The sequence below is a fragment of the Humulus lupulus genome, chromosome 1 (genome assembly GCF_963169125.1).
Source record: "Humulus lupulus chromosome 1, drHumLupu1.1, whole genome shotgun sequence".
Taxonomy (NCBI): domain Eukaryota; kingdom Viridiplantae; phylum Streptophyta; class Magnoliopsida; order Rosales; family Cannabaceae; genus Humulus; species Humulus lupulus.
In genome coordinates, this window is record NC_084793.1 from 172,748,354 (window position 1) to 172,775,266 (window position 26,913).

General features: G+C 38.8%; 1 pseudogene; it reads left to right on the forward strand.

The window, feature by feature from the left end:
* Nucleotides 1-9,920: 9,920 nt before the first annotated feature.
* Nucleotides 9,921-13,629, forward strand: LOC133824582 (uncharacterized; annotated as a pseudogene).
* Nucleotides 13,630-26,913: the final 13,284 nt, after the last annotated feature.

Consider the following 26,913-nt stretch of genomic DNA (forward strand, 5'->3'; position numbering starts at 1 on the left):
CTATAAGAACTTAAAGAAACAATATAGAAATGAACTAGAATTTGGAATACCTTGAATTCTTCTATGACAGAACTACACCTCGAACTGAAATATACTATAAAACTTACTTCCCAAGTGTTTATTAAGCTTATAATGATTAAGCTTATAACCCCAACCCAAGTGTTTACACTCTAAAGTAATCCTAGCAGCTTGTAGGCTCTGAACTCAGCTTGATGAATGAAGAAATGGCTGGGTACTAGGTCCTATTTATAGATTTCAAGAATGAAAAGATCTTCATTGAGCTTGAATAAAATAATGATTTTTTTAATTGAAAAATATTTGAATAATCGTTCAGCAGAGGCTTAAGACTCGATCAGAAAGATTCTGGAGGTTAAGGATTAAAATGAGCTCAGTTTCAAAATAGTTCAAAAATTATTCTCATGGGCAGATATATTGCCCACTATAGGTGATATATCGTCTGGCTTCATATGCCTGAGGCTCGTCGAGGTTGTTGTGCGAAGCTACGTGTTTTTTGTATCCTCGTATGGTGATATATCGCCCCCTATAGCTGCAATATATCGGCATACACTGAAATATTATACATGTAATTACACTTTTTCAGCCTATTTTGAATTGAGTAAACAGCCTTGACTAAGTCCTTTAACGATTTCAAAGCTGCTGGCAGACTCTAGGATTTCAAATATTACTCTTAATAAACTTATTCCTCAAAAATACTTAATTTCTATTTAAACATACACATGACAAGTGTTAATATCTTATTGGGTCTATCTAAACCTTATAGTATAATAATTATCATCTTCATAATCAGTCATATTAACCAAACCATAGGTTATAATTAATATTCTTAAACTATAAGTTATACTTATAAAATCTACAAGTATTACTGCGAGTGTCCAACTAAGTCCCGGCTTGAACAAAAAATCCACAGTAATAAACATTCTACAACTGCTACTAGTTATTACTATTACTACTACTATCTAACTAGCTAAGTAAAGTTCTTGGACTCTACAATTCTCCCCTACTAAAAAGAATTTCGTCCTCAAAATTTACTTACCAAATAAATCCAGATACCGGCCTTGCATGTCTTCCATATGACCTTGACTATAGGAATATTCTTGGACTGTAACTGCTTCACCCCTCTATCCAGGATGCTAGCCAGTCGTTCCTCATAACTCAAGTCTTTCTAGAGTGCTATCGTATCGTACTTGAGGACGTGAGATGAGTCTGACACATACTTGCGTAGCATCGAGATGTGGAACACATTGTGGCTATCTGCTAGGGCTGGCGGTAGGGCTAATCTATACACAACTGCTCCTACTTTGTCCAATATCTCAAAAGGACCTATAAATCGGGGACTAAGTTTGCCTTTCTTCCCAAACCGCTTTATACCTTTCATAGGAGATATCTTTAGGAAGACTTGATCTCCAACCTTGAATTCCACATCTCGTCGCTTGGCATCCGCATAGATTTTCTGACGGCTTTGAGCAGCAAGCATACGCTGTCTAATTAGCGCTATTGCTTCTTGAGCTTTTCTAACAGCTTCAGGACCGAGAAGCTGCCTTTCTCCTACTTCGTCCCAATGCAACGGTGATCGGCACCTTCTTCCATAAAGCAACTCATAAGGTGCCATCCTGCTCGTGCACTGGTAGCTATTGTTGTAGGAGAATTCTATCAGCGGCAAGTACTTATTCCATGATCCTTCGAAATCAAGTACACAAGAGCGTAGCATATATTCTAAAATCTGAATCGTATGCTCGGACTGCCCATCTGTCTGAGGATGAAAATCTATACTAAGACTTAACTTAGTACCCATGGCTTGCTGTAAACTTCCCCAAAATCTTGATGTAAACACCAATCCTTTATCCGACACTATTGTCTTGGGGATTCCATGCATCCTTACTATCTCTTGGACATATATGTTTGCGTACTGATCCGCTGTGTATGCAGTCTTAATAGGCAGGAAATGAGTGGACTTGGTTAGTCTATCTATCACTACCCAAGCGGAATCATGCTGCTTGTTTGTTCGTGGCAAACTCGTCACAAAGTCCATAGCTATATCGTCCCACTTCCATTTTGGTACGCTAAGTGGTTGCAATAAGCCTGTAGGCCACTGAGGCTCTGCTTTCACTTGCTGGCATACTAGACACTTAGACACAAAATCTGCTATGTCCTTCTTCATCCCTGGCCACCAATAGATTGCCTTGATGTCGTGAGTCATCTTGGTCGATCCTGGGTGAACTGAGTACGGGGTACTATGCGCTTCTTCTGGAATCGCCATCCTAATCCCTTGATTATCTGGCAAGCATACTCGATCCTTATATCTCAATAATCCTTGACTTGATATTGAGAAATCTATGGCCTTGCCCTCTCTGACTGCATCCATATGTGCCGCTAGTGTGTCATCATGCCCTTGCCCAATCCGGATATCTTCTAGCAGATTTGACTGGATAGATAAATTAGCCAGCTTACCAACAACTATTTCTATTCCGGCACTAATCAGATCTTGCTATTGCGGCTTTCCCATTCTGGCTAGTGCGACTAAACTTCCATAACTCTTCCTACTTAGCGCATCGGCAACTACATTTGCCTTTCCCGGGTGGTATAAGATTTCGCAGTCGTAATCCTTTACTAACTCTAACCACCTGCGCTGCCTCATGTTAAGTTCTTTTTCAGTAAAGAAGTACTTTAGAATTTTGTGGTCCGTATAAATCTCGCACCGTTCTCCATAAAGATAATGGCGCCACATTTTCAACGCAAAGACCACCGCTTCCAACTCCATATCATGAGTTGGATAGTGTTGCTCGTACTCCTTCAGCTGCCTTGAGGAGTAGGCTATCACCTTGTCATTTTGCATCAGCACGTAACCCAACCCTTGCTTCGATGCATCGCAGTAGACTACGAACTTATCATGAGGTGTTGGTACACAAAGTACTGGTGCTGAGCAAAGCTTATCCTTAAGCAACTGGAAGCTTTCTTCACATTTATCATTTCCGTTGAATCTTTCCTGTTTTGAGTCAGGTTGGTGAGCGGAGTGGCTATCTTAGAAAATCCCTCTACAAACCTCATATAATAACCTGCTAATCCTAGAAAGCTCCTTACTTCAGATGCGTTCTTCGGTCTTAGCCAATCCTTCATGGCCTCTACCTTTGATGGGTCTACTACAACTCCGTCCTTGGATATAATGTGCCCGAGGAACGCCACTTGCGAAAGCCAAAACTCGCATTTCTTGAACTTGGCGTAGAGTTGTTGCTCCTTTAGTCGTGACAAAATCAACCTAAAATTTATACTAAGATGTTGTCGATGAACACTACGATGAATTTATCTAAGTAGTCCTTGAAGACCCTATTCATCAAGTCCATAAACGCGGCTGGTGCATTGGTAAGACCAAAAGACATAACCAAGAACTCGTAATGCCCATAACGAGTTCTAAAAGCTTTCTTAGGAATATCTTCTCCCCGCACCTTGAGCTGATGGTACCCGAACCGTAAATCAATCTTTGAAAATATGGTTGCACCTCGGAGTTGATCAAACAAGTCGTCAATCCGGGGTAGCGGGTACTTATTCTTAATCGTTACCTTATTTAGCTTGCGGTAGTCTATGCACATCCGCATACTTCCATCCTTTTTCTTCACAAATAGAACCGGTGCTCCTCATGGCAAATGGCTTGGCCTAATAAAACCCAAGTCTAGGAGTTCTTGCAGCTGCGTCTGTAACTCCTTGAGTTCTGTAGGTGCCATTCGGTATGGTGCCTTGGAGATAGGCTCGGTGCCCGGTACTAATTCAATTGTGAAGTCAATTTCCCGAGTTGGCGGCAACCTTGGCAAGTCATCGGGAAATACTTCTGAGAATTCTCTTACAATGCGAACGTCTCCAACCTTAAAGTGGTGTTTCCTTGACCACATCTGTGATGCTGGCTAAGAATGCTCGACATCCTTTTTCTATCATCCTTTGGGCCTTGAGAGATGATATTAGCGGTGTACGTAATCCTGAAACTTGTCCCATGAAACATAATCTCTGGCCATCAGGAGTCTCGAACATCACCTACTTGTGTTTGCAGTCGATGGTTGCACCATGTCGTGCTAGCCAGTCCATGCCTAGTATCACGTCAAAGTCCTTGATCTCCAGTTCTATCAGGTCTCCTATTTCTACGTCTTCAATCTTGATCGGTATGCCTCGTACTATCCGTGATGATAGAACTACTTTGCCGGAAGGCAACTCGGTTACAAACCTAGTTCTAAATCTTTCACAAGGTTTGTCTAGTTTTTCTATCATTCCTAATGAGATATACGAATGAGTGGCTCCCGAATCAAATAATACAGAGCATATATTATTGAGGACAGAAACCTAACCTGTGACCACCTTATTGCTAGCATCAGCCTCTCCTTGGGTTAAGGCGAAGACCCTGGCAGGAACCATCTTATCTTTCTTTTTCCCCTCTGTCTTGAGCTGAGGACAGTCTTTCTTCCGGTGTCCTTCTTGACCACAGTTGTAACATCCCTTAGTGTTTTCCCAACATTCACCAGGATGTTTCTTTAGGCACTTAGCACATGGCAGGTATTCTACATAACTCGGCCTATTTCCCCCATTATTTGTCTGTGCCCTTTTATCGCTATCGGACATTTTGTTATCAGGATGCCTTCTTTTCTGACTGTTATTGTTGTTGTTACTGGACTGATTGCGGTTGGACTGATTACTGTGCTATGGTTGTTGTTCCTACTAGTCCAAGGTTGACTCTGCTGTCTAGGCTCAGGCTTACTGGCATCTTCTTTACTAACATTAGCCTGTAGCCTTTCCACTTCTATTATCGTCTCTAGAACGTCGGCATAAGTAGTATTTCCTGGGTTTGCTAGCTTAACCCCTAGCTCGATCTTTGGTCGCAGTCCTCTAACGAACTTAGACACCCTCAGATAGATAGTTGGAACCATTTCCGGTGCGAACTTAGCCAATCGGTCGAATTGCCGAGCATACTCTGCCACTGATAAACTTCTTTGCTTCAGGCTAGCGAACTCTTCAACTCTTGAAGCGAGTACAGCCGAATTATAATACTTTTTGTGGAACAGCTCCACAAATCGAGTCCAAGTCATGGTGGCAACATCATGCGTCTGCTGGACAAGGTCCCACCATATTCTGGATTCCTTCTTGAGCAAAGACAAGATGCAAGATATGCGGTCCGCGTTGCTGAGGTTCATGTGCATCAGGATTGGCGCCACATTTCTTAGCCACTCTTCTGCCTCGAAGGGGTCTGTAGTCCCTTCAAAGTTTGGAGCGTGCTGCTTACGGAACCTCTCATAAACTGACTCCATGTGTTGTACTGGATACGACGCATAATTCGCCACTGGCCATCCCCCATATGGACCAACTTGTCTAGGTACTGAGGCCATTTGTTGTGGCTGTGGCTGCGGCGAAGGTTGAGTCTGGGGCAGAGCCTGTTGTCGATATTGCTATAATAGCTCCTACACTTGTTGTTGCAGTGTGGCGATCTCCGCAGTGTTGTCAACTGGCGGCGGCGGCGTGTTGCGACTAGCAGTAGCACGCACTCCCCTTCTGCGAGCAGATCTTTGTAGAGACATTGCAGCAGCGTTCTAACAGTTGAGAGAAACATATCAGAACTTTACCCTAATTGGCTCTAAGGCAAAAACTTAATCTAAACAAGCATAACTCGGACCTATTGTTTATGACTTCTTATGAAAATTATATAAGTCTTCTTTATTATTAGAGTGGGTTTCTATACTTAGAAAAACAAGCCATCTTTATTATTTTCTAAGTCTATTTCTAATCATCCTATATGACTTAATTCTTAGGCTCGAAACTCATCTTTGTTCCAAAGTTAACCATATTGAGGGAGGGCTAGGATCAGTAAAATCGTTCCCACTACTATGGCCCCCTAACTCTCAATATAGAAACTTGGTTCATTGATTTGTATCCACCCTCACCAAACTTAGTCATTATTTATTTTATTTATTATTTATTATGATTGCAAAAAAATCAAACTCATACATGTTAACAACCATGATATTAATTTGGAAAATAAAGTTTTCACTATTTACAACCATAAAAGAAAACAAATAAATTAAAACAAACAATGAAACTAATCTAAAAATCGGGATCTTCTATATCCGATCCTTCATCTAGCACATCATCATCTAACTCCTCATAGTCCTCATTATCATGTGCCTCAAAATGCCCTTGAGGAAGGTTCATAAAAATTCTATGCTTTTGCTCATTTGTAAACTGAAATTCTGATTTTGAAGTGAACCTAGTTAAGAGAAAATAATATCGCATTGCTACTGGCAGTTCATCTTCATCATCCATTGTTTCCATATTTCCTCTAAGGCTACTGTTACAGTATGATAATCTCTAAATAATCTAATTACTAAAACATATTGCTCTGTTGCTCTCATCATTATCTGCTTAGATTCTTGGAGATGACCTATTTCTCTGTGGAACAAAACCAGCCTCTGAGTGATTCTTTCTAGCACTCCTACAGTGTTTCTCGGTTCTCTAATTCTTTTTAAAGCCTTAATGGCTCGGATATCCTCATATGTTAATGCTCCGTTCATTCTTAACTGAAAACATAAAGGCTAAAATCGTAGCTATACATATAAATATAATAACTATAACTTATAAACTTACTTGGCGGTCAGATTCGGAGCTATACATGCGAATGAATCGTTGCTCTGATACCAACTGTAACGACCCAACTACTCTAGACTTTGGACCATTAATGACTACTATACATAGGCACTAATCTTTAAGAAAATGTACACATGAGATAATTATTACTTCATTAAAACTTGAAAAACAAATGTTAAACTACATAAAATTCAAAGTAGGATATGGGATCCCATTGTTTTGAAAATAAAAAAAAATAACATAACTTTAAATAATTGGTTTACAAATTAAGTGCGGAAAATACATATAAAACATAATTTTTAAAAGACTAGGAAGCGACTTCATCCTCGAATTGAACACCCAATCCACCGATTCCATCCTACCTCAATACACATCCCCAAGCTGCCAAGAATCTTCTCGCCGCCATAGCTATTTTCCTGCACATACAAAACATAAACGAGTGAGCCTAATGCCCAGCAAGGAAAATGTACTACAAGCATGAAACATATCATACACATAACTATAAGCTATAAACATATAACATATATCTAAAAAGACGTACATCGTATAAGACTATACTATTAATGGCCATTAAAACATGTGATAAATCATCTACGTCCCCTTTCTAATATCCGAGGTAGGTTAGATCACATGGTAGGTTTATGATAACCCATCTACGTCCCCTGTCTAATATGTGAGGTAGGGTAAGTCATAACCTTGAAACATAAGAAAACATAACATAACATACTATAGCATAACTTATCATAACATATCAACATAACATATAAACATATAAAACTATCCTATTTTCCTTACCAATATACCGAGATGATGAGAACAAAGTCAGGATTTTGAAACACTCCTAAATACCATAATGAGAAGGTGAGTATACTAAGGAAAAGAGATGAAAAGAATAACTACACCATTGAAATGATACTTACCAACAAGAATCTTACGTTCAAGATCTCAGGTGCGTAACCAAGAATAGAGAATACGAGTTAGGATTTGAGTAGAAAAACTATAAGAACTTAAAGAAACAATACATAAATGATCTAGAATTCGGAATACCTTGAATGCTTCTATGACCGAACTACACCTCGAACTAAAATATACTATAAACCTTACTTCCCAAGTGTTTATTAAGCTTATAACCCCAACCCAAGTGTTTACACTCTAAAGTAATCCTAGCAGCTTGTAGGCTCTGAACACAGCCTGATGAATGAAGAAATGGTTGGGTACTAGGTCCTATTTATAGATTTCAAGAATGAAAAGATCTTCATTTAGCTTGAATAAAATAATGACTTTTTAATTGAAAAACATTTGAATAATCATTCAGCAGAGGCTGAAGACTCGGTCGGAAAGATTCTGGACTTATCAAGAGGTTAAGGATTAAAATGGGCTCGGTTTCAAAATAGTTCAAAAATCATGCTCATGGGCCGATATATCGCCCACTGTAGGCGATATATTGCTTGGCTTCATATGCCCGAGGCTCGTCGAGGTTGTTGTGCGAAGCTATGTGTTTTTCGTATCCTCATATGGTGATATATCGCCCCCTATAGCTGCAATATATCGACATACGCTGAAATATTATACACGTAATTACATTTTTTCAGCCTATTTTGAATTGAGTAAACAGCCTTGACTAAGTCCTTTAACGATTTCAAAGCTGCTGGATGACTCTAGGAATTCAAATATTACTCTTAATAAATTTATTCCTCAAAAATACTTAACTTCTTATTAAACATACACATGACAAGTGTTAATATCTTATTGGGTCTATCTAAACCTTATAGTATAATAATTATCATCTTCATAATCAGTCATATTAACCAGTCCTTATGTTATAATTAATATTCTTAAACTATAGGTTATACTTATAAAATCTACAAGTGTTACTACGATTGTCCAACTAAGTCCCGGTTTGAACCAAAACTCCACAGTAATAAACATTCTACGACTTATCATTTGTATTTAACCCATCATAACATATTCAGCTCGTCTTCATGAACCATAAAACCTTCACAACTCTGATGCCAAGTTCTAACACCCTACTAATCTAGGATCGCTATATTGTGTGTTTTAAGTAGTGCTTAACTCGTTAAGCTAGTCATTTAGATTCAAAAGTGTAATTAACTTTAAATATGGTTTAGGTTCTAAATTTTTTGGTCAAAAGGTATAAAATTTTCCATTAGAACTTTGAATGTCTACAGGGGATCCCAAAGGTTTTTCTAAAAAGTATAATCATATCAAAAGTTACAAAAATAACTGGCCTAAGCGGCAAAGCTTGATTAACATCGTAAGCTCCTCAAAATATATCTCGACCATGGTATCAGATGTAATGCCCTAAACTCCAGGGACCGTTACGGTGTGCCTTTTAAACAGTGCTAAACTCGCTAACCGAGTCATTTGTCCATAATCGTGTAACTAAGTATGATTAGTGGCTTAGGATTAAACATTTTTCTTAAGATGTAACATTCCACTAAAACATTTACTGTATACATTGGGATCCCAAAAATATAATTTGAAGGTTTATTACAAGAAAATATTTACAACAAGCCGTTCTAAGCGGCTAAACAGGGTTTAACTCTAGTTCCTCTTTCAACTACTACAACAATTTTGACTATATTTTACGGTAAAAAATGACATATATTACAAAGCGTTATTAATGGGAACACACGCTTTTTTTTTCAGAGACAATTTAGGTGCCAACTATTTCATTTGCCGCCTAATGAAAATCTATCTATCCCATTTGCCTCCTCTGCCCTCTCTTTCACACTCACTCCATCGAATCTCTTCTCCCTCATGCGATTCTCCATCACTGCATCTCTCTTGCTGAAAGTAAGAACCCAAGAGTCTCCTGCCTATGGAAAGAACCCCTTCATTCCATCTGAACCTCTTTCCCCTTTCCTTTTTTCTCTCTTCAATTCCGAATGTGTGCTCCTCTCAGAAATTAGGGTTTTTTATTTCCCTCTTTCCTCTTCAAAACCTCACAACCGAAACTAAAGATGTTATATTCTCTAAAATTTTCCCAACTTTCGACATCTTCTTTGGATGGGTAAGTTTCTACACTTTTAGTTTCAGATTTTTGGCGATTTCTCCCTTACGTTGCTATGTATCTATATCATATTTATATATATACTGACTTCGTAGCCTCCACCACTTCGACAACAGCGACAATGGAACCCTCGGAAGAGGCCGAAGAGACACCGCAGACAAAGCTTGAGTCCGAGAAGCCTGCTCCGGTTTCTTCCAGGGTATCTTTTTTCTTCGTTATTTGTTATCTATATTCAGCAGTATTTTTGTAAGTATCTATTTCAAGAATTTTGTTTTTTTTTTGTGTTGCTTGAATGGAATTATGGACTTAGCAAAATCAATTTCTACTTTTGTTATTCCTTATGGTCTGTTCGAAACGTGATTTTAAGGACGAAAGGGAAAAGCAAGATTTATGGGATTTTCATTATAAAGAGGGTTGAAGGAGGAAATTTAGGGATGTAAATTCAGTGAAAGTTTGGATTTTTCATTTTTCTACGCCATGATGAAATGCATCCAATACGGTCACCAGGTCCTTTCACTTTTCTCTATTTGGCTCTCTCAAAAATTCGTTATTAGTTTTTTGAGTTTCTTTTTTTGTTTTGGTTAAATTCATTTTTATCATCTTCATGAACTCAACTGCCCAACTGAATAATCTAATGCTAGTTATTGTTATGGAATTTGATGAATTGAGTTTGTTTTATATCCACTAATGTTGGGTTGGGTTAAACTGAAAGAGTAACGATTTTCCACTTAATCATGTTGCCATTGGGTAGGTTGTGGCATTGGCGAACTTGATGCCAGTTGATGATTCAGTTGACGAGCTCGATAGCTACATGTACCAAACTGTAAGCTTTTTTTTTTTTTTTTTTTAAATGAATGCCCCAAAACTTTATTTAATGATGAAATATGAGCTTCAAGTCCCCGAAAATGTATCTTAATTAGCTGTTTGGATTGGACTATTGATTGCTTTGATCAGGTTGGGCACCAGATAATCGTTAGCTATGCTGAATGCATGGGACTGCCCCTATTCAGAAGGAGAATACAAGGATCCACAAGGCAATCCTTTATGCAGAAACTTTTGGTAAAACCTGTATCTAATATTTTGGCGAGTTACAACGTTTTCTTCATATTTTCATAAAGTGATATGGGGAACAGTAACAGTATGACTAGCTTCGTGATCAGATTTCAGAAGTAGAAGGGTTAGGAGAAATCTTTTATTTTTTTTGAAAGCTGCAGCTTTTTGAATGAAGTTATCTTGATGAGATCTTTGTACTTAAAAAAAAGAATCTTTACTACATCACAAGAGCTTACAGTAGTGCCTTTTTTATTAGGCGGTTTGGTCTTCTTAAAGAATTTTTTGTGTCCTGTGATAGAAGGGTGCATGTAAAGCTTACTTTTCAGTTTCCAATGAATTTTGTGGATATTTCAGGCATGAGAAGCTTAGCTACACAACAACTCCAGGTGATGAAGTTGAAGATATGTTCATTTTGTTAAATGAAGTGAAAAAGCAGATACCTTCTGTTGGTGCAGTATCTTCTGGTGCCATTGCATCAGATTATCAGAGGCTGCGGGTGGAAAATGTTTGTTCAAGGTTAGGGCTTGTTTCTCTGGCATATTTGTGGAAACAAGATCAGTCATTGCTCCTTCAGGAAATGGTAATTTGTATTTTGGTATGTGAATTTGTTCATTTAACATTGAAGATTCGTACATCTCATACAATGGTTTTCTTTTCTACTATAATCAGATAACAAGTGGGATATTGGCTATTACCGTAAAGGTATAATTTTTAATTTCACTTGTTATTTAGTCATGCCTTTTCTTGTTATATTTTGGAAAGAGTTCTACCTTCTATTGAACATTATTTTTTCTCCTGTTATAGGTCGCTGCAATGGGGTTGGACCCTGCAAAGCACTTGGGCAAAGATTTAGCTTCCCTGAGTCCCTATCTGCATAAGTTGAAGGGGTATGCTATTTTTTTCCCTTATATTATTTTAAGTTTAGCATTGTAAATTGATGGTTAACTATCACCCTTGGCAGGTTGTATGGAATTAATGTTTGTGGTGAAGGAGGGGAATATGAAACATTAACACTTGATTGCCCTCTCTTTGTTGTGAGTTTCTTCCTTTCCTTTTGCATGTGGATATTTTATAATTTCCTGCTTTCTTAAGAGGCTTGTTTTCTTCATGATGACCATGAGTGTGCAGTTAGTAACTTAGCATCATATATTTATAAATTTTTTGTTTGTGTAATTATCTGGTTTAGATAATGATCTCTGCTACTAGAGGAAATGTTTTCAGATTATTTATATTTTGATAAAATATACACTTTTTATGGTGTCACCGTTACAAGGTTTATGGTGATTGTATTTCCATTTTTGGCTCTATTTTATTTATTTAATTTTGTGGTTACAGAATGCTCGGATTATGCTTGATGACTCTCAAGTTATTCTGCACTCTTCAGATTCTATTGCTCCAGCTGCGGTCCTTCATACCTTAGCTTTTCATTTGGAACATAAGAAATTGCATTGTTCTTTGCCTGGCAGTGGTGAAACCCACGAGATATGTTTGGAGAATAAGGGTTCTGTCTTTGAAGTGGAGGGAGACAGCTCACAAGTATGTGACGCTGCAGTCCAGTCTGCTGTTGAAGTCCTTGACTCGATCACTATTGCAGAAAATAAGCTTCACATTTCGAGAACACAGAAAGGTGATACGTTTTCCATTTGTTGCTGGTTGGAACATTCAAGCAAATCTTCAGCAGGTAATCAAAGGATAATTAGTTTGTAGTACACAGATCTGCAAGCTTCTGTGTTTCCCTCTTGTTCATTCCTTATGGTCAGTGCTTCTAGTCTGCAACATAATCATTTTATGTTTTCTGAATATTTTGGTAGGCGTACAAGAAGAGTTGACAGCTGTGCTAAGGAAAATGGTCAATTATTTAATTCTAGAGAATTTCTTTTCCTACTATGATTTCATGTTTTTGTTTGTTGATAGGCAACACTGCACAAGAATATACTTCATATGGCCGGGCAATTAGGGCTTGATCCTCCCACAATGATCTTATGTGAGGAGGGCGTCACTGCTGAGTTGGAAAAGGCATTAGAAAACAGTGAAGCTGTGGCAAAATGTTTTAATGGTTCAATATCTACTTCAACTATTGTATTTGTCATTTACTGTTCAGCACGTATTCCCTCATCTGAGAGACACAGATTCAAGATAAGCTAGATGTATTCCTTAAGCAAATAAGGCCTTCCCATTTCAACAAATCGAGCATAACTGAAGCTGTTGATCCCATTTTTCTGTATATCCTAGCCCCTGATCTGCCAAAAAGGTATATATGTAGTCTATCTATAAGTAAACTAACTTTTCTACATTTTCACTAAATGTGTCTCCTGAAATTTGGTTAAATTTATATTCATATGCCCTCGTCTTTTGTCATACAGAGCACTTGTGGAAGTTAAGCCCATTCTTTTCATCCAGACCTGGTGACCGTATTGGATGCATTTCATCAGGTTTGTTCTCTTTTTTCTTGGAAACATCCACCCTCGCTACCCTAGTGGACATTGTTTGCACATGTTTAGAAACTCTATTATGTGGTCAGGGAATTTTTGAGCCTTTTTCTCCTTATTTAATGTTGAAGTTAAACTAATTGCTCATTTTTTTATGTTGGAAGTTAAACTGTCCTGAGCCTTTTACATATTTTATTTATGCATATTCTATAATATGATTTACACTAATGAACATGACTATTTCATATATGTTTCATATCTTGCAAAGCTGCTTTGTTATGGTTTATACTGTACATATTTTTGTTTAATCTAACATTACTTACTTAAGTAGTGTTGGGTTTCATTGCTTTTTGCTTTTCATATATGTTTCATTGCAGAGTTAAATTGTTTGACAATAAGAAGAGATTAACAATTGTAGGCTTTAAAAAATTTCAGAGCAACATCATGAGGAGGTTTGCCTTGGAAACCTGAGGAGATTTCTTTCAATTTAGAGAGCTTCAGATGGGAACAAACAACTTCAGGAGCAAGTACTTAGTTGGATGATGAATTGAAGGATGGAGCAAGTTTCATGCATGATTTACTTTTGTGTATCTTGTAATGTTTCTGTTTTTCATTTTTAAAGTAAAAAATGTTCAAGATTATAAAACTTTATTATGTTATGTTTTCAAATTTAAGTTAGAACTAAGATCTCATGAAGTAGATATATTCATGGTTTGAATTAGTTATTGTTTAATGTAATACTTGTGGTTTATCAATCTATTGAGAATTACATTTTATGATTAATTTTGATTTTTTTTTATCAAAATACAATAATGAAATCTTTTAATTAAAAAAAAACCTTATAAGTATACTTATCAAAATAAAATTTAAAATATATTATCCACACTAAAGTAACAAAATTTTATTACTAGACTTTTAATATGTTAAGATTTAGAAATATATTATAAGCATAACAAATTGTTATGATTTATATAATATAACAAACTAAAAATGCTATCAAAATAATCAAATGTAACAGTGGAAAAGTGTTATGCATAAAGTATAAGATTAAACTCTAAATTTATAATAAAATACTCTAACTAAATGTTATTATTTGAATATTATAGCAACTAAAAATGTGTTATTGAATAGTTTAAGATAACATCGAACATAACATTCGAATACTGTTATAGAAAAGACAGGACTTTTAATAACAGGGGCTATGTTAGCATTTTCAGAAGCGTTATCAATACTCCCGGTTAGTAGCTTTTAAGTGTTATGAATACTGTTTTTTCTTGTAGTGAACCCTCGGCCGTGGAGTCGAGCAGCCGCATATGTACACATCGTCACCTAAGCTCTCCAACTCAAGGATGGTCCAACTTCCTTTTGCCTTTACCTGCACCACATAGCAACCATGAGCCGAATCCCAGCAAGAAACTCAATATGCTCATGAACAATAATATCATGACATAAAATCATAAAGTGCATGCCTAGCCATAATAGCCTTAATCACACATGCAAATAAGTTCAAATAATGCTGGGTATCCAGGATATAGAATCCTACCCTCCTGAGTGGATGACTATCAAGTCAATCCTAATCAGATGAGTGATTAAACACCGGTGGTTCCGTTAACCATAATGAGTGACTGAAAAGCAAGTCACCATGGGCTCAGCACCCACAGCCATGCAAATGATGATCTTTATGATCATACAGAGCTTATAGCCCTGAACAGATGAGTGAATATCGCTTTGAGATTCTATTTAACCATAATGAGTGACTGACAAGCAAGTAACTATGGGGTTCAGCACCCATAGCCATGTGACGAAACAGTCACCTTGGCTTTCTGGCAATGGCTCTAATAAGATGAATGACTGACGAACAAGTCACTACAGGGCTCGGCACCCACAATCATGTGAAGAAATAGTCACCTGGGCTCAGCACCCATAGCGATGTGGCAAAACAGTCACTGGGGCTCTCTGGCCCTGGCTCTAAGTAACTAGCCTATGGCTAGACAAGCGATAATAATTTTCATCGAACTTGAGGTCGGTCCGGCATTAATGCTCATTTGAGTCATTCAATGCAGATTTCGATTAGATCTAATCTTTTATCGGCTCTGCGTTCATGACGCTTATGCCGTTCTTGACTTTTTAGTCAATACCAGGTGACCAGTGCTCAGTACTACTGCGAACTTGACAAGTAGGTCACAACTTCACAGGTAATACTGACACCATTGCCAATTCTGACTAGTTAGTCAGTGCCACGCACAAGTAAGCAATGCTACCAGGCATATATCATATGTCAAATATCCAAATGTAGGGCATTCGGCATGCTTACTTAACAGTTGCTAGCATAATTATGATCATGCACAATCACAAAGACTCAAGCTCTGTTCAGTCTCATAGTCAATATCCATGGCATGCCCTAATCACATGTTTCTCGTGCATCACATGCATCACATTTAAACACTCGACATGCCTCAATAATAACCATGCATGTCACATATGGGGTGCAGTTTTCTTACCTCGGGTTCGAGCAAGAATTAATAAAAGAACGACCCTTGAGAACGATCAATCCTTCAATCCTTTAGCGGTCACCTAGTCATAACCAAATATGGAATCCCATCAATAAAATAAATCATAAATATGTTTATAATCTAAAACCTCACTCCCGGGACCAATCCCGTGCTCTCAGGACTCCCAAACCACCCAAACGGGGTAGTGGAACCATCCCCCGAGCCCCCAAAGTCATCCCAAACCCTAAAAATAGGTTTACTGGAAAGTGCAATAGCGCTGGGGTACTGCTTGGTAGCGCTGGGGCGCTGCCCCAAAATAGAGAGAGTACCACTCTCTGCCTTACCAAGCGCTAGGGTGCCAGAAGTGGCGCTGGGGCGCCACCTGCAGACCATAAAATCTCTGGTTTTCTCCCCTGCGATTTCTCCTAAAAAAAAAGCTTCAAAACTAATCCCAAACATCATCCAAACCTATACTTTAACCCCAAAACTTCATTCATATCACAACCTCATCAAAACCCAAGAAAACTTTCGCAAGAACTTCCATTGATTCTCAACTAATCATCTCACATTTCTCAACTGAAAACTTATTAGAAAAACAGAGTATAGCTAAGGTTTCATGGATGAATTCTAACCTCAAGCTGGATTTGAGTCCTCTTCAATGGATGAATCAAAGTTCTAAGCCTCAAACCTTGATTACCTAGCTTGGTTCTTCAAGTAGGTTTCAAAAATTAGAAAGGAAAAAGAAGAGAATGAGAGGTACGGGAGAGAGATGAGATTGGATGATGAAGATGCTCTATTTTTTTTTTCCTTACACTTTCTACAACCTTTGAATGATATATATCCTCTGCCAAATGACCATATTGCCCCTAGGTTATTCAAAGTCCTCTTAAGGCCTCCAAGGGTAAAACCGTCCTTGTCCGCCTATCTCGTTAATTATAATTAACACCCTCCAATTCCCGTTATTCTCAGTATTCTCAAATGCTAATAATTCATATCCTATTATCCTTTAATTCTCGGCAACATTCTAATCACCAAATTACCCCGAGACTCACCCCGAGCCCCGAAACTAACCCTGTTATGACTAGACCGATAACTTACATTCAAAGATCGTCTCATGCCGAATGGCTCGAATAAATCCTCACATAATGTGGTATTATTTATAATTCACCCACATGCATGAAAATACACAATCACGCCCTCAACGGGCCAAATTACCAAAATGCCCTTATAATTAAAAATGAACCCATATGCATGCATTTATCATCATATGATAATATAATTCACAGAAACATGCATATTATCATTTAACAACATAGTAAATCAATTATGGTCCTCCTGGCCTCCTAATCAAGGTCCTAAAGATTAATAGGGAATTTGGGGCATTACAACTATCCCCTCCTTACAGAAATTTCATCCGCGAAATTTATCTTACTTGCCCGAAATAAGAATTTCGCACACCTGATTCCAGTTTCCCAGGTCGTTCCCTCGACCTTACTGTTCTTGTAACATACCTTAACCCAAGGTATAGCTTTGTTTTTCCATAACCTTATTTTTTCTGTCTCATATCTGTACTGGTTACTCTTTACAAGATAACTTAGCCTCAATCCCCAGACTCTCATAACTTAACTCATGAGTTTCCTTCCAACTCATGTTCTCAACATGGAAATACATAACACACTGTATACAACTGACAGTGCCAAAGATAAGGCCGATCCAAAATCAACCTGACTGATCCTATCCGGGACTCAACTATCATACTAATCTAGGGTTCAACTTGCCCCTATCTCCTCACCCCTTTCCATGGTGATACTCGAAGGAAGATATAATCTTCTACTTGGAACTTCATGTTCCTGCTTCTTAATTCAATAAAACCTATCCATTTATTCTGAGAAGTGAGCATCCAAGCTCTAACCTCTAATAATCTCAATGGTCCCCTGATTTACCTCAAGATCCAGATATAACATCTCACCCATCTCATTTCTATGAATGGGTGATAAACATGCTCAAACATACCTCATCTCATAAGGTACCTTTCCAATACTAGATAACTCTCTTTCTCTCTTTGATTTACCATCAGTCTGAGAATAATGAACTGTACTAAATCCCATCTATACACTCACCGCCTTCCTTAACCCTTCCAAAACCTGGAAGTAACAATAGAGTCTTCATCTAATGAGATAGACCTTGAATTCTCAAGAAGGCACACTACCTCTTTCACAAAGAGGTCTGAAAACTGATCAACTGCATTACTTGTCCTTACTGATAGAAATAAACTCACTTGGAATACTGGTCCATAATGATCCAATGCCAACTCATACTGGCCCATTATCCTGGGCATCCCCACTGCGAAACCCATCGCGATGCTTTCTTGTTTCCATTATAAAATACTCAAAGGCTACAATGGCCCCATTGATTTCTGATACTTTGTCTTGACCTGCTAACAGGTTAAGAACTTTACCACGTATTCCATTATGCCCCTCTCCATCTCAGGCCACCACTATAAAGCTTTCATATCCTGATACACTGACATGATGCCTGAATGAAGAGAATAAAAGAACAGCATGACATTCATCCAGAATCTCCCAATTAATCCCAGTAACCATCGGATTCCACAACCGATCTTTATACCATAATAAATTCACACATGCCACTGTTTAATCCTTAGCTAATCCAGCTAAGACTTCCCAATCAATCTTTCCTATTTGCGGTTCACTTAATTGTTTTCCTTTTGATCCTCTCTGAAATAATAATCTCAAGCATAAAACTGGCCACCCGGCCCACCAGAAACTCTACTCTAGTTATGGTCAGATCCTTTAACCAACATGTTGCATAAGCAATCACTTCTCCCTGTCACTGAGGTGTCATAACAACCTACAAACTGATTCTAATTTGTAAGAAGACTCAGAACTCTTTCCCAAGGCACATATAATATCCTGCCTATCCAAGGAAACTCTTGCCTACCGAGGCGTTCCTTGACCTTGGCAAATCTCCACAAGAAATACATCACAATACCATCGTCCAAGAAGATCACAACTCCCATTCAAATAATCCTTTGAATGCTCTGTCCATCTAATTCATCAAGACACTCAACAGTAATCAAACTCTCAAATTATAACTCAGCACTCCCAGTGCCCTTATCTGATATGAAAACAATTATGTATATCCTTCTCCCTGATCTTTAGCTGGAAATGACCAGATCAAAGATCCACCTTGGAGAATACCATCCTTTCCCATAACTGAATCCCTTGGGTCTTACAACTTTGTTGAAGCCGTTCAAGACAATGCCCAAGAAGTCATAATCAATAGGTCCGAGTTATGTCTGTTTAGAATAAGTTTTGCCTTAGAGCCTATTAGGTGAAGGTCTGCACGCACCAACGGAAACGCCTCCAACGCTGTTCCAGTGAACAATGAAGCCCCTCCAGTTTGCAGAAGGGGAGTGCGTGCTACTACCAGCCGCAATGCACCGACACCGCCAGCTGACAACACTGTGGAGATCGCTAGACTGCGACAACAAGTCGAGGAACTTTTGCAGCAACAATGACAACAGACTGAGCCTCAGCCTCCACTGCAGCCACAGCAAATGGCCTCAGCACCCCAACACGTTGGTCCATATGGGGGATGGCCATTGGCGAACTACGCGCCATATCCAGTACAACACATGGAGCCAGTTTATGAGAGGTTCCACAAGAAGCACGCTCCAAACTTCGAAGGGACTACAGACCCCTTTGAGGCAGAAGAGTGGCTAAGGAATGTGGAGCCAATTCTGAAGCACATGAATCTCAGTAATGCGGACCATATATCCTGCATCTTGTCATTGCTCAAGAAGGATGCTAGGATATGGTGGGACTTGGTCCAGCAATCGCATGATGTTGCCACCATGACATGGACTCGATTTGTGGAGCTGTTCCACAAGAAGTATTACAATTCGGCTGTACTCGCTTCGAGAGTTGAGGAGTTCGCCAACTTGAAGCAAGATAGTTTATCAGTGGCAGAGTATGCTCATCAGATCGACCACCTAGCTAAGTTCGCATCTTAGATGGTTCCAACTGATTTTCTGAGGGTGAACAAGTTCGTTAGAGGACTTCGACCGAAGATCGAGATGGGGGTTAAGATAGCAAACCCAGGGAATACTACGTATGCTGACGTTCTAGAGACGACAATAGAAGTAGAGAGACTGTAGGCTAATGTAAGTAAAGAAGAAGCAAGTAAGCTCGAACATAGACAACAAGGTCAACCTAAGACCAGTCGGAACAACAACCATATTAGCAACCATCATTCCGGCAACAACAGTAACGGTCAGAAGAGAAGGCATCCTGATAACAAGCAATCTGACAGCGATAAGAGGGCACAGACAAATAATGGGGGAAATATGCTGGGTTATGTGGAATACCCGCCATGTGCTAAGTGTCAGAAGAAACATCCTGGAGAATGTCGCGGAAACACCAAGGAATGTTTTAACTGTGGTCAGGAAGGACACCGGAAAAGAGATTGTCCTCAGCGCAAGCCAGAAGGGAAGAAAGACGACAAGATGGTTCCTTCTAGGGTTTTTTCCTTAACCCAAGGAGAGGCTGATGCTAGCAATAAGGTGGTCACAGGTCAGGTTTCTATCCTCAATAACATATGCTTTGTATTATTTGATTCGGGAGCCACTCATTCGTATATCTCGTTAGGAATGATAGAAAAACTAGACAAACCTTGTGAAAGATTTAGAACTAGGTTTGTAACCGAGTTGCCTTCGGGCAAAGTAGTTCTATCATCACGTATAGTACGAGGAGTATCGATCAAGATTAAGGACGTAGAACTAGAAGGAGACCTAATAGAATTGGTGATCAAGGACTTTGACGTAATACTAGGCATGGACTGGCTAGCATGGCATGGTGCAACCATCGACTGCAAACGCAAGAAGGTGATGTTCGAGACTCCTGATGACCAGAAACTATGCTTAATGGGACAAGCTTCAGGATTACGCACCCCGTTAGTATCATCTCTCAAAGCTCAAAGAATGATGGAAAAAGGATGTCAATCGTTCTTAGCCAGCATCACAGATATGGTAAAAGAAACACCACTCAAGGTTGGAGACGTCCTTATTGTAAGAGAATTCCCAGAGGTATTTCTCGATGACTTGCCAGGATTGCTGCCGACTCAGGAAATTGACTTCACAATAGAATTAGTACCGGGCACCGAGCCTTTTTCCAAGGCACCATATCAGATGGCACCTACGGAACTCAAGGAGTTAAAGACACAACTATAAGAACTCCTAGACATGGGTTTTATTAGGCCGAGCCATTCGCCATGGGAAGCCCCAGTGCTATTCGTGAAGAAAAAGGACGAAAGCATGCAGATGTGTATAGACTATCGCGTGCTAAACAAGGTAACGATTAAGAACAAGTACCCGCTACCCCAGATCGACGACTTGTTTGATCAACTCTGAGGTGCGAATGTATTCTCAAAGATTGATTTACGGTCTGAGTATCATCAACTCAAGGTAAAGGGAGAAGATATTCCTAAAACTGCCTTTAGAACTCATTATGGACATTACAGTTCTTGGTTATGTCCTTTGGTCTTACTACCGCACCAGCCGTGTTTATGGACTTGATGAATAGGGTCTTCAAGGACTACTTAGATAAATTCGTCGTAGTGTTCATCGACGACATCTTAGTATACTCTAAGGATGAACTAGAGCACGAGGAACATTTAAGGTTGATTTTGTCACGACTGAAGGAGCATCAACTCTACACCAAGTTCAAGAAATGTGAATTTTGGCTTTCTCAAGTGGTGTTCCTCAGGCACATTATATCAAAAGACGGAGTTGCAGTAGACCCATCAAAGGTAGAGGCCGTGAAGGATTGGCCAAGACCAAAGAACGCATCTGAAGTAAGAAGCTTTCTAGGGTTAGCAGGTTATTACAGGAGGTTCGTAGAGGGCTTTTCTAAGATAGCCACTCCACTCACCAACCTGACCCAGGAACAACAAAGATTCAACTAGAATGATAGATGTGAAGAAAGCTTCCAGTTGCTTAAAGATAAGCTTTGCTCAGCACCAGTACGCTGTGTACCGACACCCAACGATAAGTTCATAGTTTACTGCAATGCATCGAAGCAAGGATTGGGTTGCATGCTGATGCAAAATGATAAGGTGATAGCCTACACCTCACGATAGTTGAAGGAGTACGAGCAGCGTTATCCAACTCATGAAATGGAGTTGGCGGCAGTGGTCTTTGCGTTGAAAATCTGGCGCCATTATCTTTACGGAGAACGGTGCGAGATTTATATGGACCTCAAAAGTTTAAAGTACTTCTTTACTCAGAAGGAGCTCAACATGAGGCAGCGCAGGTGGTTAGAATTAGTGAAGGATTACGACTACGAAATCCTATACCACCCGGGGAAAGCAAACGTATTTGCCGATGCGCTAAGTAGGAAGAGTTATGGAAGTTTAGCAGTGCTAGCAGTAATAGAAAAACCGCTACAGTAGGAGCTAATCAGTGCCGGAATAGAAGTAGTTGTCAGCAAGCTAGCTAACTTGTCTATTCAGTCGAATTTGCGAGAAGATATACGGATTGGTCAGGGACATGACGACATACTAGCAGCACATATGGATGCAGTCCGAGAAGGCAAGACCTCAGATTTTTCAATATCTAGTCAAGGTTTATTGAGATATAAGGATCTGGTATGCGTGCCAAATAATCAAAGGATTAAGAAGATGATTCTAGAAGAAGCGCACAGTACCCCGTACTCAGTTCACCTAGGGTCAACAAAGATGACTCATGACATTAAAGAAATTTATTGGTGGCCAGGGATGAAAAAGGACATAGCAGAGTTTGTGTCCAAGTGTCTTATATGCCAGCAAGTGAAAGCAGAGCATCAGCGGCCTACAGGTTTATTGCAACCGCTTAGCATACCAAAATGGAAGTGGGACGATATAGCTATGGACTTCGTGACAGGTTTGCCAACGATGAATAAGCAGCATGATTCCGCTTGGATAGTAATAGATAGACTAACCAAGTCGGCTCATTTCCTGCCTGTTAAGACTTCATACACGGCAGACCAATATGCAGACATCTACATCCAAGAGATAGTATGGTTGCATGGAATCCCCAAGACAATAGTGTCGGATAAAGGATCGGTGTTTACATCAAGATTTTGGGGAAGTTTACAGCAAGCTATGGGTACTAAGTTAAGTCTTAGTACAACTTTTCATCCTCAGACAGACGGGCAGTCCAAGCGTACGATTAAGATTTTAGAAGATATGCTACTCGCATGTGTACTTGATTTCGGAGGATCATGGAATAAGTACTTGCCGCTGATAGAGTTCTCCAACAACAATAGCTACCAATCAACGATCAGGACAGCACCTTATGAATTGCTCTATGGAAGGAGGTGTCGATCACCGTTGCACTGGGACGAGGTAGGAGAAAGGTAGCTTCTAGGTCCCGAAGCTGTTAGACAAGCTCAAGAAGCAGTAACGCTTATTAGACAGCGTATGCTTGCTGCTCAAAGTCGTCAGAAGAGCTATGCGGATGCCAAATGACGTGATGTGGAATTCAAAGTTGGAGATCAAGTCTTCTTGAAGATATCTCCTATGAAAGGTGTAAAGCGGTTTGGGAAGAAAGGCAAGCTTAGTCGGCGAGTTATAGGTCCTTTTGAGATATTGGACAAAGTGGGAGCAGTTGCGTATAGACTAGCCCTACCACCGCACTAGCAGATAGTCACAACGTGTTCCACATCTCGATGCTACGCAAGTATAAGTCAGACCCATCTCACGTCCTCAAGTACGATACGATAGCACTCCAGAAAGACTTGAGTTACGAGGAACGACCAGTTAGCATCCTAGATAGGGGTGAAGCAGTTACGGTCCAAGAGCATTCCTATAGTCAAAGTCCTATGGAGTAATACTTCTGAACGAGAGGCAACGTGGGAGTTGGAGGAGGACATGCAAGGCGATATATCGCCTACTAAGGGTGATATATCAGCTCCTTTGAATGTTTTTGAAACCGAGCTCATTTTAATCTTTAACCTCATGAAAAATCCAACATCTTTCTGACCGAGTCTTCAGCCTCTGTTGAACGATAATTCAAATATTTTTCAATTAAAAAGCCATTATTTTATTCAAGTTAAATGAAGATCTTTTAAATAGGACCTGGTACCCAACCATTTATTCATTCATCAAGCTAAGTTCAGAGGCTGCAAGCTGCTAGGTTATTTTTGAGTGCTTAAACACTTGGGTTAGGAATATAAGCTTTAACTTTATAAGCTTAATAAACACTCGGGAAGTAAGGTTCATAGTATTTTTCGGTTCGAGGTGTAGTTTGGTTATAGAAGCATTCGAGGTATTCATTATTCTAGTTCATTTCTGTGTTATTCTTATAGTTTTCTACTCAAAATCCTAACTCTATTCTTTATTCTTGGTTAGGAAATCTAAGATCTTGAGCATAAGATTCTTGGTAAGTATATTTTTGATGGTATAGTTCTTTCATTCTTTTCATCCCTTTTTCATTAGTATACTCACCTTGCTTTGATGGTTTTTAGGAGTGTTTCCAAAGTCCCAATCCTGTTCTCGTATCTCAGTATATTAGGTAAGGAAAATAGGATAGGATTTCATATGTTATGTTATATGTTATCTTATGATTTATATGTTGTGTTATCTTATGATTTATATGTTATGTTATATGTTATATTATGTATGTTGTAGACTTGGGCATATGACTTGTATAACTAACAAGCCCCAATAAATTTATGGGCATATGACTTGCTTAGCCAGCAAGCCCCACAAATCTAATGGGCATATGACTTGTTTAGTTTACGAGCCCCAAGTAATAATGGCCATTATGGTATATGTGACATATGTTTATGATATGTTTTAGTCTATGTTGCGATATGAATTTTATGTATATGATTTATGTGTTAGATTTTCCTTGCTGGGCATTAGGCTCATTCCTTTATGTTTATATGTGCAGGAAAATAGCTATGGTGGCGGAAAGGTTCTTGGCAGCTTGGGGGTTGTGTATTGAGGCAGAATGGAAATGGATGGATTGTGCGTTCGGTTCGAGGATGAAGTCGCTTCTTAGTCTTTAAAAAAAAATTATGCTTTATATGTATTTTCCGCACTTTATTTTGTAATCCATTTATTTAAAGTTATGTTATGTTTTCATTTTAATAACAATGGGATCCCATATCCTACTTTAAATTTTATGTAGTTTAACATTTGTCTTACAAGTTTGAATGAAGTTATGATTATTTCACTTGTAAGTTTTATTAAAAATTAGTGTCTATGTATAGTAGTCATTAATGGTCCAAAGTCTAGAGAAGTTGGGTCACTACAGAATCGTCCCCCGAGCATCCCGAGCCTATCTCCCAAAACCCTATAAACATAACTTTAAAAAGACATTAGTGTCGTGAAGCCCTCCTAAAGGGTCGAGGTGCCATAGAAGTCTGAGAGGCCTACCACATAAGTAGGGAATTAGCGCTACGACGCCATTCTAAGGTGTCGTAATGCAACAAAAGTTCAAGAGCAAACCCACTCTCGAAGAAACGCATGCGCGCCACAGCGCCACCGCGAGAAATCCAGAATCAACATTTTCCCTGCATTTCAGTCCCAAAAGTTAACCTAAAATAGACTTGCAACAAAATTTCTGACCAAAACAAACCTCAAACAACTCAGATAAGCCACAAACAACAACAAGACAACCAAAAATACACACCAAAACACATCAAATTGAACCTGTGTGTCTTAAACTCAAACTTTTTACTCCCAATTATGAATATCCAATCTAAAATCCATAAAACCAATAGTAATCGAACCTCCAAACAGGTTATAAATGATTCCCAATCCTCAAAACATCCAACTAAACCTTCCAAAACCACCTAAACTCAAAATTCAAAGTCAAAACCTCTAAAACTCAAGAACACCCAAAAGAACATGAAAACATAAGAAAAGAAGAAATTAACTCGCTGAATTTCAAAATTCCTAGGTTGATGATGGTGCCACTAGCTGCTATCCCCACTCTCCAAGGTTGGAATTCCACCAATTACCTTGAGAAAATTGTGGAAGAAAAATGAACTTGGTTGTGCTTGAGGTGAGGAAGCTATAACCAAGGAGAAGAACCTTGAGAACGTACAAGAAGAGAAGTTACCAGAAATTAGCCCATTTTTCTCTAATTATAAAATCAAATGACAGGGTTAATTGGAGCAAGGAGGTTTGGGGGAGATTGAATACCCCAAAGCACAGTTTCATGTTATGGTTAGCTATCCAAGACAGATTGAAGACTAAAGCAAGATTACATAGTTTCAATATTATTTCGGAAGCCAAATGTCAGTTTTGCAAAATAGCAGATGAAACAACTTCCCATCTCTTCTTTGACTGCCCATATTCTAGTGAGTGCCTTCAACAGGTTAAGAAATGGGTCTGCTGGAGCATAACTGGGAGCCAACTAACTGGTCTTGTGAGGGCGATTGGCAGAATGAAGGCAACAAGGTTCAGGAAAATGGTCCTTTCAGCAATCATGGCTGCACTAGTGTACCACTTATGGAGGGCAAGAAATGAAAGTATTTGGTTATCTTCCCTTGATAATCCAACAAGTATTGTACAGAAGACTAAAGTAGCTAGTAAGACTAGAATACAAAGTGTATGGCCAAAGAAAGTATCTGACAAAGATCTTGAATGGTATAATGTTTTATAAATAGAATATAACCATAGTACAGTTAACAGAAGTATGTTTGGGCCTTATTGGGTGCCATTTGTTTGTAAATTGGTTTTGAAAGTAATGAAATACACTGCTGAGTTACCAAAAAATCAAATGACCAATTTTCCCTCCTATCTACACTTGTCTCCAAATTAACTCAAAGGGCATTTTGGCCCTTCCAGTCAATACTCTAATTACACCTCAAATTTCGTAATTAATCCACCAATCCCTCAAACAAAAATACTTCACCAATTTATTTTTCTACTAATAAATCCAAAAACATTAAAACTCCCAAAATAGCCCTTGGCTCGACCCGAGTCGAACATTTATCCTCATTATGACTTTTCCACTAAAAATTCTTGAAAGGATCCACTCGTGCCATGTGTTCTATAATATATCCACATAATAATGTGGTCACAAGCACATATCGCATAACAATTATAAATATAGCCTCAACGGGTCAAAATTACGAAAAAGTATTTTTTTTAACAAAAGCGGGTCTTTAATGACATTGAATACACATAAACATGCATAACCAATAATATAATAATATAACTCATATAACTCACATAATCACATATATATTCAATTAAA